Here is a 17,546-nt window from a genome sequence, read left to right on the forward strand (position 1 = left end):
ATCATTTGATGAACCTGACCGAAACGTTCTAAAAACAAAGTTCATCCATTTTGGGTCCTTCATGGAAGGTGTTATGCTGATCCGTCCAGTGGGAGCAAAGAAAAAGGGGCAAGTGCAATTTTCCATTTTAATTCCCATAGGAATGATTGCTCACAGATAAAGAAAAAAACAGCTAAATGGAATCAGACCAAAGTTGGCACAAAGTTTAAACTTTACTCAAGGGTTCTGCTTTTGTTGGTTTGGTGCACATCCATTCTGTAATTTTTCAGAAATTAGTATTTAAATAGGTGCTCACGGTTGGCATGAAGAGGTTAAACCTCAGAAAAAGTTAGATGTATCTGGACGGTTAAGTAACGAAGCATCTGTGGTATCAGTACTGCGGATCCTCCAGGACGCCAAAATGTAAACAATACTTGGTTCTGATTGGCTAAGGCAGTCTTTTCTCCCATTAGCAATTTTGATGCTGCGGTTTCAGAGATAAATCCGCTGTACTGAAAGTATCTGCTTGACTAGCCACTAGGTCAGGAGAAAATGTTGCAGTTGCCATTACAACTGTCATTTAAAAAAAAACAAAGGTTAAAGTGATTTTATAATTAGGTTTGGTAATTTCATCTTAACATAGATTAAAAACCTTCCTCAGAACCTCACTGAAAAAACACACAGGTATATTGCAGTAATGGTTACAAAACAAAACCTAAAACCCACTGAAGTTTCCCACTTATTGTTTTGTGAACTAACTATAATGTGCGCCCCCCTCATGCACTATTTATGACCTCACATATTACATCATTCACTCAATCTTCTGTCAGAAATCAAGTGATATTGGACATAACCTTAGCCAATGTGGAGACCACATTGCATATCTGTCAACTCACCCATATTTATCATATGCTCTTTAATCGTATTTATTTGCCTAGCAAATAAAATACCCCCATAAATTTTAAACGGGTCACTCACCTTTTAAACCAAGCATACCCTCCAAAAAAGTGTTTGTTCTCTATTTATGTTAAAAGGCTCACACTATCCAACACCTCACACGGCCCACAATTTTGAGTCAAGAGGCTAACAAGTATGCATTAGCCACTGAAAAATCAACTTCAGTCAAGCTCTATGAGTAAGCCTTCACAGTTTGATAAAATACTCTGTACACATTTCTGAGATGAGCAGGGTGGCGTACAACCTTACAGTCATGCTTACAACTACACCACTCTAAGTGGAGCACTCCTTCATTTTAAAATCTTCAACAAAGTGCAATTCTTCAAAATCTTTAGGAAAGTTCCACAAGTAAACATCTACACCTTATAAACCTCAATTTTACATATGATTTGTCGGTAGCACTATATGACAACTATTTAAAATGGGCATTTGCCCAGACATCCACGGGTGGATAATATATTGTGAACACACGTTTTGGCATTTCTCACAGATTTTTGGCAACAGGCTTTGGCTTTATGCTCAAACCTACTTTGAAACATGCCTCTGCAACCCACACCAGGTCCATTCAGCCTTTATCCTGTTTAATAAGGGGTACTGCTTGCACTCAAGCCGTTACTGGTAGGTAAACTACGTACCTTATAACTTTCACCATGCACAGCAGACTTGCCTCCCAGGGCCTACCTTTAATCCATTCTATGCACCGACATATGTACACATGGCAATTCTATGCTGCATATTACTGTAGGCCCTTTATTATCAACTTTAAATGAATTAATAAATATTTTAAAAGCTCAACAACTCCCTTAACTGTATTGTCTAACACATCTAATTCTGATTGAAAAAACAAGTTTTCAATTTCTTACAAAAGATGGAAATAGAAGGTACTACATGCAAATACATTATTGGGAACCATGCTCCTGTGTTTGGCAGTGATTAAGTAGAAAGAAAGTCCACCCATTCTGGCATGACAAACTCGAGGAATGGTTAGCAGCTTGGCCCCAGTAGACCTTAAGGTTCTTACCAGAGACTTCTGGTGTACTTTATATTTAGTAAATAAATAGGTCCTTCTTTTATAAGATTTCAATATTTTTTTATCTTAGCCTTAAACAGAACACTTTTGTTGAATTGGGGGGGCAATGCAAATCGGGTAAAAAATAAAGGAAATAGAGTGATTCATAGGTACGTTCAGGATGAGATGAACAACCACGTTCTAGATAATATGTAGCTATGGAATGAAATAATTGGTAGAGCCCATGGATAGTGATTTGCCATGATAGAGTCCGTACACAATTACAGACTAAATCACTGTTTTTCGACTGAAAGAAGGAAGGAAGTCCAGGATAATTCTAGGCTACTTCAAAAGAGGAAAACAGAAAGCTGAGAAAAAAATGAGATCTGCAATCTAAATGATAGAGAATGGCTGTATTCGATACCAAGATGTCATGCTTTTTTGGAAGGGGCAGGAATCTGACCAAGTTCAGGTGGCCACCAAGCAGGGAACCAGCTGGAACTTGGAATGCCAAACACCAAGATCTCCATTTTCTAAGAAATAAGCTGGGGGCAGTTTTTTGCATCTGTTTGGCCACCAGAGACAGGCAAACTTTAAACATATCTTTTGTGTCGTCGGAATAAGACACAGTAGAGAATCCAATAGACTGAACTATTTGTGCTAAAAAATGGTCCCTGAGGCACTCCTTGTCTGAACAGAGAAGAGGCTGATTTAAAAGAGCTCAATGTAGGTCTGGGTCCGATCCAATGAGACGAAATTAAGTCACAGATCTATGGATTCCCATAAGGTATCCAGAATTAGAAATGGTGTTGAATGCAGCAGGGGATTCCAATAAAACCAATGCATTGCTGCCACCATTAGCCAGAATAGAATTCCCTACTAAAATGTCACCTACATCTGGATTTAAAATCGTCTGAAAGATGATGCTCTTTGAGGAATGCAGCAACATCTTGTTAGGAAATGGGAGAAGCAATACAGGCCTATAATTTTTCAGTACTGTACAGCAAGCAAATATTTTTTTTTCATTAAATACACTAGATGAGCCGGTTTCCAAGAGGGTGTGACCATTGCCAATTCGATAGATGTTCACAAACCTACAGAGTTGCAGTCCAATAAGATTGCGGCCCAAATTGAAAATCTTGTGAGGACATGGATCACCTGGTCAACCAGCTAATCAAGAAGGTATGGCAGCATTTAAAATTCCATTAGGGAGATAGATGTGAAGGTAGTCAAGGTAGGAATGGACGAATCATAGTTGAAATCAAGAATACTGTGCCAATTCAGGCTGTGTACCAAACTTATTATAGATGAAAGCAAACATTCCAAAAAAAGAAATTGCTAAATTATCTCATAGCCCTTGAGAAGGCAACAGCGACTGCTGAAAGCTTGAGGAACACACAATCTGTTTAGAAGAGTTAGACAATTAAGTCAATTATCTACATAATGTAAACCATGCACTTTTTCTAAAGTTTATGATACTTCTTCAGTGCTAATCTGTAACTTTCCTTGCATTCCTGCATATAAGTGGATTTTCACTTCTGCTCTAGGACTTTCCATTTGTTTTCCTTCCTGAAAGCCTCTGAGAATCAAAGAGCATAATTAGTGCTCTGTTGAGATTTACTACTTCTAAAAGGGGCAAATGTGTCCAAGGCTGTGGAAACCCAGTAATTGAAGTTCATGACATTAAATTCCACATTCGATGAAAGATGTAGGGGGGCAAGAGCCACTGCAGAATTTCTGGTGTTCACCATGGACCAAGCTATGGATGGTCCAGAGAAGGCAAATAACCATATTGGCCACTGGAAGGACATCCTGGCAGGATCATCTAGTAGAGGGGCATTAATCGTATCCTTACATCTGCCTGAGGATCACTAGGCCATAAGCTTCTGGGAGGAGTTGGTGATAATCGCTTTGAGGTCAAGCAACTTTCCTTTTTACAATGATGTACGAGTAATGTGAATAGCAGTATCATGGATGATGTAGTCAGTGATGTTATCAATTATAGCATCAGAGATGTCATCAATGATGTCATTTAACATGTCATAATGATGTAAGATGTGAGTCCCTAAGCAGTGAATGATGGGGGCCCAAATTATAGTTAGTTTGCTGAACTACAACTGGCGAATTTCACAAGGTTTTAGGTTTTATTTTGTAGCCATAATTGCACTCTTGTGTTTTTTTCGTGGAATTTCTCTGTTTTTTTAATGTATGTTAAGATGAAATTACCAAACCTAACTAAAATGGTACTTTAACATTTATTTTTTAATGTGGATTTCTGTTTGTTAACATATGTTAAGATCTTGTTATTAAACCTAACTATAATGTCACATTAACCTTTGTTTGTCAATACATATATACATCCACTTGTGTGTGTGATATATAAATATATATACACACACACACACACACACACATACATCTTTCATATCTCTACACATACATACATATATATATACATATAAATGTGTAAAGCCACGTTGCTGGAAAGCGGCAGTAGCTGACACGCCCTCGTTCAGCCGCTTCCTGGAGTCTGGCAAATGGAGTGATATGCGGTGCACAACTAGAAGCCCCCCCCCCCCCCCGGTGACATCGGAGTAATTGGGAGAAATTGCCGCGAGGAATGTACAAGCCGGCAGCGGAGGGTCGGAGGATGCCTGCGGTTGTTTGATTTCTGCTCCGCTTACTGCTGTTATCCCTTATTATATACACGGGAAGAGGTAACCGTGAAGGCTTCCCGGTGGGACTCGAATCTCTACAACACAATATTGACTTTCTGAAAAGTGATTTACGGTGGGATAAACATTGGAGGTAAAAATTAATAGCCACCATGGACAAGTGGTTGCATGAAAGAGAGGAGGCAGCAACCTCCATGTTTGATGACAATAAAATGATGCCGGAAAGCCGCAATGAAGAATCACAGGTTGTTACCCATGAGGTTAATGTACAACAGCAGATGAGAAAACTGGAAAAATTAAAACAAGGAGAGATTTCCAAATGGTGAGAGGTTAAATCCCTGGAAAGGTATATAGAAGTTGGAAGAGTCCCGCAGAGTTGAGAATCCTTGTGGCCCCCACGTTTGAGGACCCAGATCCAGAGATGATGAAAGAGTGGGCCGCTAACAATGCGGACTCCTCTTGTAATATGATGAAGATTCTCATAAAATATGCTCATAAGGACAGAGAAAAAATACTGGAAGAGATCAAAAACATAGAAACTGAATTGGCCCAAAAAAATGAAAGCGGACAACCTGACGAATTTTGAAACAGAGTTACAAACGAGACTGAAGAAACATGAGCAAATCATTAGAGAGAGAAAGGCCACCAAATTCCAGAGGGACAGGCTAGATTATCAGAGGGGGCAAATATATACTTTTGCCCGAAGATTTGATAGTATTAGAAGGCAGAAGCTGTCTGGAAGTGCAACAACAGGAAAAAGACAAGGAGCCCAGAATGCAGAAAGTGATAGTGTTTCTGAAAGAAGCTCACAAATGGTTTCCGATGTGGAAACGGGCTTTGAAGAAGAAGGTGCTAGCTCCTCTAAGATCATTGGCAATACTCCGACTGTGGTTGATGAGTTTCTTTTTTTAGGTGTAGACCGGACTCAGAACAACAGAAAGAAGCCGCAATACCAAAAAAGAAAAAACCAGCAAGGAAACTAAAAACAAGACGGGGAGGGCTTGGAACTCCGATCTGGAACAAAGACCAAAGAATCATAAAGATGGAAGTGAGACATGATCCAGCCACAGTTATAAACTTAACAAATATGGAGCTATCAGAAGAAGAGAACAAGGTGTTAGCATTGGGCCTGTCATTTTGTAAAAGGACCAATTTTGATTACAGTCAGACTCATGTGGACTTTTTCAGATTTGTACGCAAGTTACAATTTTAAAACTATTTCTTCCAAAGAAATCAATCTGGAAACCTAGAGGATATGCCGGAAGAAACCTGTCACTTGGAGGTAGGGGATTTGAATACCCTGCATGAGTTTAATGAATTGCAAAGAGAATGTGAAGAACTTCAGCCTATGGGGACCCAAAGAACTACAGTAGGAGCCCTGGGACGTGATTTATACAAAGATGTAAAAACTAACTTCAAACCAATGTCCACGTTTGTACCAAATACACTAAAAGACTTGGTTGCTTATTTTTCTGAGGCTGTAATTAAAGATTTAAAAGATTTAGCATTGTCATCCAGTAATGATTTTGAAAAAGGTAATAATTTGCAAGACAGGATATACAACCAAGTAATGGAAAATATCAAAAATAACAAGGTCATATTAGTCCGTGAATCAGACAAAGGGGGCAATGTGGTCCTTTGGCCACTAGCAATGTATGATTTGGAAGCAAAAACACAACTTAGAGATAAGGATTGTTATGTAAAGGTCCCACAAAGTAACCTCATAGAGGTGAAAAACAAATTCCACAAGGACCTTGCACGCTGGAGTGGGCTTAGTCTATTGTCCCAAGTTGAGTATTTATATTTGAAAGTTGACAAACCAGTAACACCAATGTTATATCTGATCCCAAAAGTGCATAAGAATAAGGAAAAACCACCTGGGAAGCCTATCATTTCCGCCATAGGGAGCCTTTTTGAAAGGACTTCCAGATATTTGGACCATTTTCTGCAGGAGTTTGTTACAAAACTCCCTGCATACATCCAAGACACCCGAGATTTTTTATGTAAATTAGAAAATTTAGTTTGGACGGAAATTCTATTACTAATCACGCTTGACGTAACATTGTTGTATACAAGCATTGAGCACGAGGCAGGACTGAACGCTATGTGCCACTTCTTGGACACACAACATATTTCATTGCACCAGCATTCGAGAATGTTAATTGAAATGGGCAGATTATGTCTGGAAAATAATTGCTTCATGTATGGGAATGAAACTTATAAACAGGTCCGTGGAACAGCCATGGGCACCTGCTTGGCCCCCAGCTACGCTAATTTGCATATGGGCTGGTGGGAGGAGCAGGTGCTCAGGGTAGATTTCGCAAAGGAGTGGGATGAAAATGTGGTGTTTTGGAGGAGGTTCACAGATTACCTTTTTGTGGTCTGGGAAGGATCAGAAGAGTCTGCTAGGTGTTTTGTAAGCCAACTTAACAACAATACATTACATTTAAAATTTACAGACACAATTAGCAAGTCTCGAGTAACATTCCTAGACCTTGAGATATACATGAAGAACACTGTACTACACACCTGAACATTTAGGAAAACCACCGCAGTTAATTCAATCCTGCATGCGAATGGCCACCATCCGACAAAACTGTAAATGAGCATCCCCTATGCTGAGCATCTTCAGATGAAACGGAATTGTAGTGAGAGGCAAGCACTGGAGGATGCTCAAATCAGTCTGACTAGAAGATTTGAGGCAAGGGGCTATAAAGATCACATTTTAGAACAAGCGTTGCAAAAAGTCAGAGGTATCAAACGAGATGCATTATTGAAACCAAAAGAGAGGATGAGGAAAATGAAGAATCAGGAAAGTGAGGAAATCAGGCTAATCACAGGGTATAGTGCCTACAACAGAAGGGTGAGAGACTGTGTGAGTAGGCACTGGCACCTAATTAGGAGTGATCCATTGCTCAGTACTATTGTGAAACGTAGACCACAGGTGACTTTCAAAAGAGTCAAATCCATGAGACAAGAACTTGTAGACAGCAGTCCAGAATTAATCAAACCTAACAATTGGTTAAAGTCGAATCCAGGCTTTTATAAATGGCAAAAATGTAAAGCATGCACGATTGGGAAAAATACTAGGACAGATATGTCTCCGCTAATGAAAAAACCATGGAAAATTAGATGCTTTTTGAATTGCCGTAGTGACAATGTTGGGTACATTTTACAGTGCTCCTGACCAAACGTCTATGTAGGGAGCACCATCCACATGGTAAATGTCCACATACTCCAGCACATGCGGGCAGTTAAAAACAACGACAAGACTTACCCTGTGGCCCAGCATATAAATGAGTTCCATAAGGGCAAGTTGGAAGATTTAACATTCTTTGCAGTGGACCAGGTAACTAGAATGAGAGGTGGGGGAAAAAGAGAGAGAAAATTGCAGCAGCTGGAATCAAAGTAAATTATGCTTTTTAACACTAGAATCCCGACTGGATTGAATACAGACGAGGACTTACATGTACATTTAGGCAACTAGCAGTGTCCAGAGAAGATGGCTCATTTTAAACACACAAGCAACCAAACTGGGAAAAGGATGGCCAAAAGTGTTAGATGTGTCTATATGGAAAATATATTGTCCGCCAGGAATTACAAGTTTCCTGAAGTCAAGATTTTGTTAAAGGATTATTGTAAATGAATTTAAATTTAAATTTTTATTTATTTATATACATATATATATTCACTTAAAAAACCATAGGTTTCACACACGTTATAGTTAGGAATTAGCATTTAAAAAACCTTGCAAATTCACTGAAAAAACCATACGTTTCACACATGTTATAGTTAGCTGGACATTTCACTCGTAAAAAAACCATTGAAATTCCCCCGTTATAGTTAGTTCAGGTAACTATAACTCACGCGACCGCAATCCACTGCTGATGACGTCACATATTACATCACTGTATTCACTAAGATACTGTTAATAAGTCAGTTATACAATTAATTTTACAAAAAAAAAATCCATTTAGACACTTATTTACCCGTTTATTCTTCCATTAACCTTTAGATATACATATATAAAAAATATTTATTTTACAGAAAGACACATATTCACTGGATGATGTCATCAGTGATGTAATATGTGATGTCATCAGCAGTGGATTGCGGTCGCGCGAGTTATAGTTACCTGAACTAACTATAACCAAGGAATTTCAATGGTTTTTTACGAGTGAAATGTCCAGCTAACTATAACATGTGTGAAACCTATGGTTTTTTCAGTGAATTTGCAAGGTTTTTTAAATGCTAATTCCTAACTATAACGTGTGTGAAACCTATGGTTTTTTAAGTGAATTTGCAAGGTTTTTTAAATGCTAATTTATAACTATAACGTGTGTGAAACCTATGGTTTTTTTAGTGAATTTGTAAGGTTTTTTAAATGCTAATTTATATATGTATTATTATGTTTTTTATATATTTATTTTACAATAAACCACCTATGTATATAGTTATAGATTGACTTTATCCTGTAATATGGACTGGCTCAGCTTTTTTTTTTGAATTTGGATAAAGTTGAACAGCATAGTTAATATCTTCTATAAACTTATAAACAGTTTAAAATGTTGTTTTTTTTTTTTAAGGGTTTTTCACCGTGCGCGCACGGTGCGCGCACCCCGCGATTTTTTGAAAAAAAATAAAATGTTTTTTTCACCCTTCGGGGTCCTTCAGGGACAAAAGCTAGGGGGTCAGGAACTCTCTACCCTGCCCCCTTTTCATGTTCTCCACCTTTCTTTTTCACTGCCACACACAAAATGGTGTCCGACACTTCCTGATTTCGACCGATTCGAATGTTGACTGACATCTAACCACCAATCAGAATTACGCTCGCGCACGGCACGGTGCGCACACCGTGCGCACACGGTGCGCGCATATAGATATTTATGTACTTTTAACTGCAATTTTCTCAGGAACTACTGAACAGATTGACACCATATATGCAAAAGGCACATCCCTGACCTGAGGACTACTTCTTTGCCAAATTTCAAGTAATTCTGTCCAGCCGTTCGGGCTGTACCTTCGACTAAAGGTCCTATGGGAAAATGCATGGGGAAAACGCGTTTTGGGACCCCCCTTTTTTCTCAGCCCCCGCTTGACGAATCACCCCGAGACTTTCAGGGTAGGAGCTGAGCGGAGCGCCCCATTAGTTTTGAACATTTCGCGAGGATTCGTCAACCGGCGCCAAAGTTATTCAAAATAGAATTTTCAGATTTCCTATGGGAACTCGGTCCTAACTATAACTATCCACGGGCGAATGCCAGTAGATAATATATATATATATATATATATATATATATATATATATATATATATATATATTTTTTTTTTTTTTTTTTTTTCTTGAACTCCGTAGGCTTTGAGCAGGGTTTGACAGCAACGAAGCACAGACCACAAGATAAACCAGCAAAGATTTATTCGATAATTCCCTCGACCTTTACAGCCATGACGCGTTTCAGACTATGTATTTTGAACAGAGAGTTCGACTACTGTTGCAGTATGATTGCCTTCTTTGCACCAAGAAGCACCAGTCACTTTATGTCCATTTAGTACTGTGGCATTTATGCACTTTATTAGATTATTTATTTGAACATAGAGTTGGACTATTGTGGGAGCATGTAATTTATTTACATGATGTTTTTTATTATAGCATGGTGAGCACTTTAATAATTTAAGATAATATGACATACGACATACTGTTAATTGACACCTAGGAAAGAGATATATGTGAAACAAATATTTTTTCTGTATAACTACTGGCATTTGGGCTTTGAGTCCCTAGTTACAATGTAACACATGCTATGCATTTGCTAAAATGGTTCTGTGACCAGCGCAATGTATTTACATTGTATTTTCTGTCAATAGTATGTCTATTATGTCTATTGTAAATTTAGGAGCAATTGCACTTTAAAAATGGGTTTGCCCAAGCGCGTGGTCAGGTGATCAAGGCCGCTTGGACGGCCGAAACGCGTCCTGACATCAATGGGGAAATAAATAAATAAAACTGTTTGGCACTTCAAGAGGTCTGCGCCCGTGATTCCTTCAAAGGAGTTATATTGCTTCGCCACAAAACAGCTGACTGCACTCGAGGGTTTCCTGAGCGGATACAACCACAGGCTTGTGGTGAGTGGCGGCGGGGACCCCTGGGGCACTACGTGGAGTCCGGAAGAGGAATTAGGCAAAGCCCCTCGGGACCCTATCGACTAGCCAGTACGGCGCAATCCAGGTGAAGTGAGAGGCACAAGAAGGTGCTTTCCTGCAGTTGGTGGGGACGCTCGGCTGAGCAGGCACCTAGCGGAGGGCATCCAGCACAGTATTCGGCTTCCACTCCCCGGTAAGAAATTGCGTTTGTTATTGACATTGAGGTCACCGGGAAGGAGGTGTGCCTGCACTGGGGGAAACGGATGCGGAGAGTCTTTTGTTCGCAAGTTGGATTGCTTCCCCAGTGTGTCAAGAACAGTTTCATTAAATCAATCCCCCAATAGAAGATGTCGGCTGACGCGCGTGCAGCCCGTGAGCTTGCTGCTGACGAAATATTCTCTGATGCCTTGGAAAATGAGGCGATCATGCGAACAGGGGCACAAAAAAAAATCCCTTCCTCATGGGCAGCAAAACACGCAACAGATGCTCGCATTATTGTTTCACTCATAATTTATTCATTGGTATGACCGCCTCCAGTGGGCGTGTACAACTTTGCTTTCTGGGACATTGAGTCCATGCGAGTAATGTATTACCTTTTGTAAGGTCCGAAGTGCGTTTTGCAATTAAAAAGTCCTTGTTAACCTCAGTAGGTGGTGTTGGCATTGGTGCGGGCTCAATCAGCATGAAAGCGCTGTACTGTTCAATTCTTGGAGGTCCAAAAACTGCAGTCTCACAAGCTGGTTTCTGTATTTCCCCAGCTTACGATGGTGCTCTTTCCCACGGCTAAGGCTTCCGTGTATAATTTTGTTCCCCAATGTGCCCTCCGCACGGGAAGTCACTCGACATCGCTTTGCCCAAAGGTTAGTATTATGCAGCCTGCCCTTCGCTTTCACCTTATTTTCTTTTGCCGACGCGTTTCAGGATATCACAATCCCTTCCTCATGGGCAGCAAAACACTCAACAGATGCTCGCATTATTGTTTCACTCATAATTTATTCATTGGTATGACCGCCTCCAGTGGGCGTGTACAACATTGCATTCTGCAACATTGAGTCCATGTGAGTAATGTATTACTTTTTGTAAGGTCCGAAGTGCATTTTGCAATTAAAAAGTACTTGTTAACCTCAGTATGTGGTGTTGGCATTGGTGCGGGCTCAATCAGCATAAAAGCGCTGTACTGTTCAATTCTTGGAAGTCCAAAAACTGCAGTCTCAGAAAATAAGGTGAAAGCAAAGGGCAGGCTGCAAAATACTAACCTTTGGGTTTAACCACACCGATGGCATGCGAGCAATTCAACATTATCTCAGAAAAAGACCAGCCCTGCTGGAACAACACAGCAAAATGCTTATCAAAATGATACAATTCTGCTTGAACAACAATATCTTTTTGTTTCAACCCACCCTATATCAGCAGCTTCGAGGCGTGGCAATGGGGGCCAGCTTTTCTCCCAGCTATGCCTGTTTACATATGGGTTGGTGGGAGGAGCTGGTCCTAAGAACAGCACATGGCAAAATGTTACAAGAACATGTTAAATTATGGCTGAGATATATTGATGATTTGTTCGTGGTATGGCACGGGACCGTGCCAGAAGCACTCGAGTTTGTAGAAAACCTAAATGACAACGAAATTAATCTTGAAATTACGGCATCAATTAGTTCAGAGATGGTAACATTCCTTGATGTACAAGTCTATATTAGGGAGCATAAAATCGAAACTAAGGTACACCGAAAACCCACTGCAGGAAATTCAGTGTTACACGCAGCCAGTGCTCATCCTCCTCATCTTATTCATAGTATCCCTTATGGAGAAATGATAAGATTAAGACGAATCTTCAGCAATAAGGCGGACCTAGCACTAGCACAACAAGCCAGCAAGGAAAGATTCCTACAGAGGGGTTACACGGGAAAATGTGTAGATAATGCTATCATGAAAAGTCAAAGAGTGAGAAGGGAGGATCTATTACAACAAAAGAAATCCCAGCCTCTGATCACTACAGTAGTTGACAAGGAAAAAGAAATGTTCAGGATGATAATAGAATTTAGTAACCAACAAAAAACTGTCAACAAAATCATCCAGAAAAACTGGCCCATAGTGTTAAATGATCCCATCATTGGCTACTTGTTACCTACTAGACTCGCTATTACCAATAGCAGAGCCCCCTCTATGAAGGATGAGTTAGTACAAAACAACCCTATCAACAAAAATACAGGAACCTGGCTTTGCCAAAGAAAGGGTTTTCATAAATGCAAATCATGTAAAGCCTGTCAATTCGGATGTACCACAACAACATATAAAACCCCGTATAGCTCACAGGAATGTATCATAAGGAAATCATTGACCTGCAAAACTGAATGTGTTGTATATGTTCTTGAATGCCCCTGCGGTCTGAGGTACGTGGGAGGCACGAGACTGCAGGGCCATAAAAGAATATTGCAACACATCAGAGCCATAAGAAACAAAGACCACACATATCCAGTGGCACGCCTTTTGGCGAACAGCACGATTCAGACCCCAATAAATTAAAATACTTTCTAATAGATGCTGTACCATTAAACAAGAGAGGCGGCAATAGAGAGAAAGCGTTACGCCTGCTGGAAACAAGATATATTCTAGAGCTAGACTCTAAGCACCCTGGGGGGCTCAACATTACGGAGGATCTGTACACTTGCCTATAAGATAATTGATGAATAAACCATGAGTGTCATGAACAATATAGAGGTCAAACAGCCAAACAACAGTACTATCTTTGACTCTATTTTTGGAATATAAGCTGTTAGCCTATAAGATGAACCAGTCACAATAAGAAATTGGTCATATAAAAAAACACTCCATGATTAGTTAGTTTTTTAAGCTTGGTTATGTTTTATGAAAACCGAGGTGAATTTTAACACTTGCACTTTATTTTAGGAATTAAGCACTTTAGAACTATACATACAGGGATAGGTATTATGGACAGTTAATAGACTTGACCAAAAACATTTTTATAGGCTCTATATAGAAATTGGACAATAACTTCCAATTTTAACCCTGATTTCAACATGCCGATTTGCTCAATTTGCACAAAATGTATTACATACACAATTTTAATTATTGGTTTTGAATTTCATAATAGATCTTAGCCAGCCCTACAACAATAGAATCACTATTGAGGCAGCTATATTGTTACAAGGTCAGCTTCACGATTGGGAAATGGTATTTAAACCATGATGCAACCCTACAGCAATGCCAAACATAACAATACAGTGTATTATAAGATGGGCACAATATAAAATCAATTACTACCATCAAGTTTAAAATTTGCACATATGATATTTATTGAATTATTATTTTTAAGCAGATTTTGTATGTATTTATGTATTTATATATTTATATAACTTTCTATTTAAAGGTTTTATGTATCTATATATTTATTAATGTTGCAACGGGTTATACAATGTAGAAATTGTCTGACCTCAATTAAGAGAGTTATTCATAGTTCAGACGATAATGTAAGGACTAAAAGCCTATCAATAATCACTTCGATATTAAGTCAGAGGATGTTTTAACAATCGTGATTATATGCAGTAAAACAGTTTTTTTTTCATGTCTATGGAAGCAACTGACCTTTACAATCACCTGTCACTTTAAAAGAAAGCTAAAAATCTGCGGGAGAGAGAGAAAAAATTGGGGGAAAAATGGCATAAAAACATGCGGTGATTGGTTATGCGTGTCATGTGATCAAGGCCTTTCGGGGCTGAAACGCGTAATGACTGTGATGGTGATGGCGGAATAAAGAAAAACATACAGCACTAATCTGGTGGTCCGTGCTCCATTCTCTTCAAAACAGATTGAAGCGCCTTTGGCTGGTGGAGTATTTTAGATATTTTAAGCCGGTTTTGCTTTCTCTGGCTTCCACGGACCCCTCCTCGCAACGTGCAGCAGATGGCCAACAAAGGAAGCCTCGTCTGGCAACAGACACTCTCACGTTGAATCCGGGAGGATTACGGCGAACCTGCCCTCCAGCAGCAATAACGGTGGTTCCGGAGTATCTCAGAGTGCGGCAGGACCGGGTCGGAGGACGCGAGACACGTCGACACTGGAGAGCAGGTAGGACCACCACTTGCGGTACTGGGTGAGGAGTTGTGCAGATACGGAATGGGGAATGGTAAATTTTTTGGATAAAACCCCATTTCCAAATCCACAATTATTCTAAACACATTCCGCAACCATGACAGCCGACGTGCTTAAAGATCGTGAGGCAGCAGCTTTAGAAATGTTTGATGACACACGGGCACCCGTAGTAAACACAATCTCCCAGAATGCACCAGCTGGAACAAACGCAACAAGCCTCAGGGACAAAATCCGAACTTTGGAAAAAGCCATGAAAAATGAACAGAGCAAATGGTGGGAGGGGAAATCCCTTCAAAGATATTTGGACGTGGGAAGGATCCCACGGGGGCTAAGAATATTAATAGCCCCCAGCTACTAAACGCCGCATCCACTAATGATGAAAGAATGGGCAGAAACTAATCTTGAATCCTCAAAAAAACTGGTAGAAATATTGGTCAAATATGCCGAGCGAGGTCGTCTTAAGCTGCAACAGCAAATAGACACATTGAATGAGGAAATCAATTAAATGAATTTAAAAGAAGAAGAGTCCAAATTAAGAGATGAAATGAACAAAAGACTTCGCAAAGAGGAACTAAAAATTTGTGAACGTAAGACTTTTAAATTTCACAGAGACAAGGCTGATTATGAGAATGGCCGTATATTTACATTTGCTAAAAAGTATGATTCATTAAAAATATCGAAATTTAGCGAAACCAACACTGCTAAACCGAGTTCCAGTGACAATATGGGCATACAGGGGGATTCATCCGCCTCAGAATTAAGCTCAGCCATGGAAAGCGAAAATGAATTAGAATCAAGGAATACAAAAGGCATGCAAATACCGGCCAAGTTATCAATGGAACAGGAATTGGGTTTTTTAGTTAAAGAACGAAGACAAACCCTACGACCCCGATATCAGCAGCCAAGACAAGGAAAAGCGACACAATCAGACGCAGAGAAAGGCGGCAAGCAAAACAAAGGGGAACAGCAACATTATCAATCAAAAAGAGCAAACACACGCAAATGGAAGCGAAAGACACCAACATAATAGCCCCAAACAACACTGTCGTCAATATAGCCAATGTCATTTTAAGTGAAAGTGAAAAGCAAATCTTATCTCTTGGACTCTCATATTGCCCCAAAAGAACTTTCAACTACGGGAATTCGAGGTTGTATATTTTCAAAGGGGTACGCAAATTAAAACTCAAAAAATTTCACATGCTAAAAAACAATGAAAAATCAGCCCAATCGCGAATTAAAGACATCAGGGAGCAACCACCAATCTCGCCCCCCTTCAATCTGACACCTTCAGATATGCCCATAATACAAGAACTTCAAGAACTTATAAACGAAAACACATATCAAGAAGTGGAAGGCGCCATCATACCAGCAGAAGAAGAATCGAGAATGGGCATCAACAATCCACCTGATTCCCTCTCAACATCTTTCAGACCGAAATCTACTTTTATACCCATAATGGCAAGAGATTCAATAGACATATTCCATGAGCAGACTATCGCTTGCATTAAACGTTTGGATTACAAAGTCAACAAATCCAAAGAGAAAGAAAAAAAGAATACACAGGAGATCAAATATCACCAATTGATGGCCAAATTAAAAAACGATCCCGAACTTATGATCAGAAATGCCGACAAGGGTGGCAATCTAGTGATATGGGGGGAAAAAGAATACACAGAAGAAGCTTTAAGGCAGCTATCAGATCGAAAATGCTATGGTGAAAGTGACATATTTACATTGGAAACAACATACAATGTATACTACAGCCACCTATTATCATGGAAAAGTGCAGGATTGTTGACGAGTGAAGAATTCAAATTCCTTAAAAATGACACCCCAACAACACCTGTAATTTACTTCATACCTAAACTGCACAAGGACTCCCTCAAACCCCCGGGCAGGCCTATCATATCTGCCAGGAACAGTCTAACAGAAAAGACATCTCAATATGTAGATCACTTTTTACAGGATTATGTCCAGAGTCTTCCTTCTTATATTAAAGATACGGGGGACTTCCTAATGAAGATTGAAGATTTTAAATAAATGGCAAGATGACTTCCTTTTGATAACGATGGACGTCACAGGACTCTACACCAGTATTAACCACACCGATGGCATGCGAGCAATTCAACATTATCTCAGAAAAAGACCAGCCCTGCTGGAACAACACAGCAAAATGCTTATCAAAATTATAGAATTCTGCTTGAACAACAATATCTTTTTGTTTCAAAACACCCTATATCAGCAGCTTCGAGGCGTGGCAATGGGGGCCAGCTTTTCTCCCAGCTACACCTGTTTACATATGGGTTGGTGGGAGGAGCTGGTCCTATGAACAGCACATGGCAAAATGTTACAAGAACATGTTAAATTATGGCTGAGATATATTGATGATTTGTTCGTGGTATGGCACAGGACCGTGCCAGAAGCACTCGAATTTGCAGAAAACCTAAATGACAACGACATTAATCTTGAATTTACCGCATCAATTAGTTCAGAGATGGTAACATTCCTTCATGTACAAGTCTATATTAGGGAGCATAAAATCGAAACTAAGGTACACCGAAAACCCACTGCAGGAAATTCAGTGTTACACGCAGCAAGTGCTCATCCCCCTCATCTTATTCATAGTATCCCTTATGGAGAAATGATAAGATTAAGACGAATCTGCAGAAATAATG

This window comes from Triturus cristatus, chromosome 10 (assembly GCF_964204655.1).
Source record: "Triturus cristatus chromosome 10, aTriCri1.1, whole genome shotgun sequence".
NCBI lineage: Eukaryota > Metazoa > Chordata > Amphibia > Caudata > Salamandridae > Triturus > Triturus cristatus.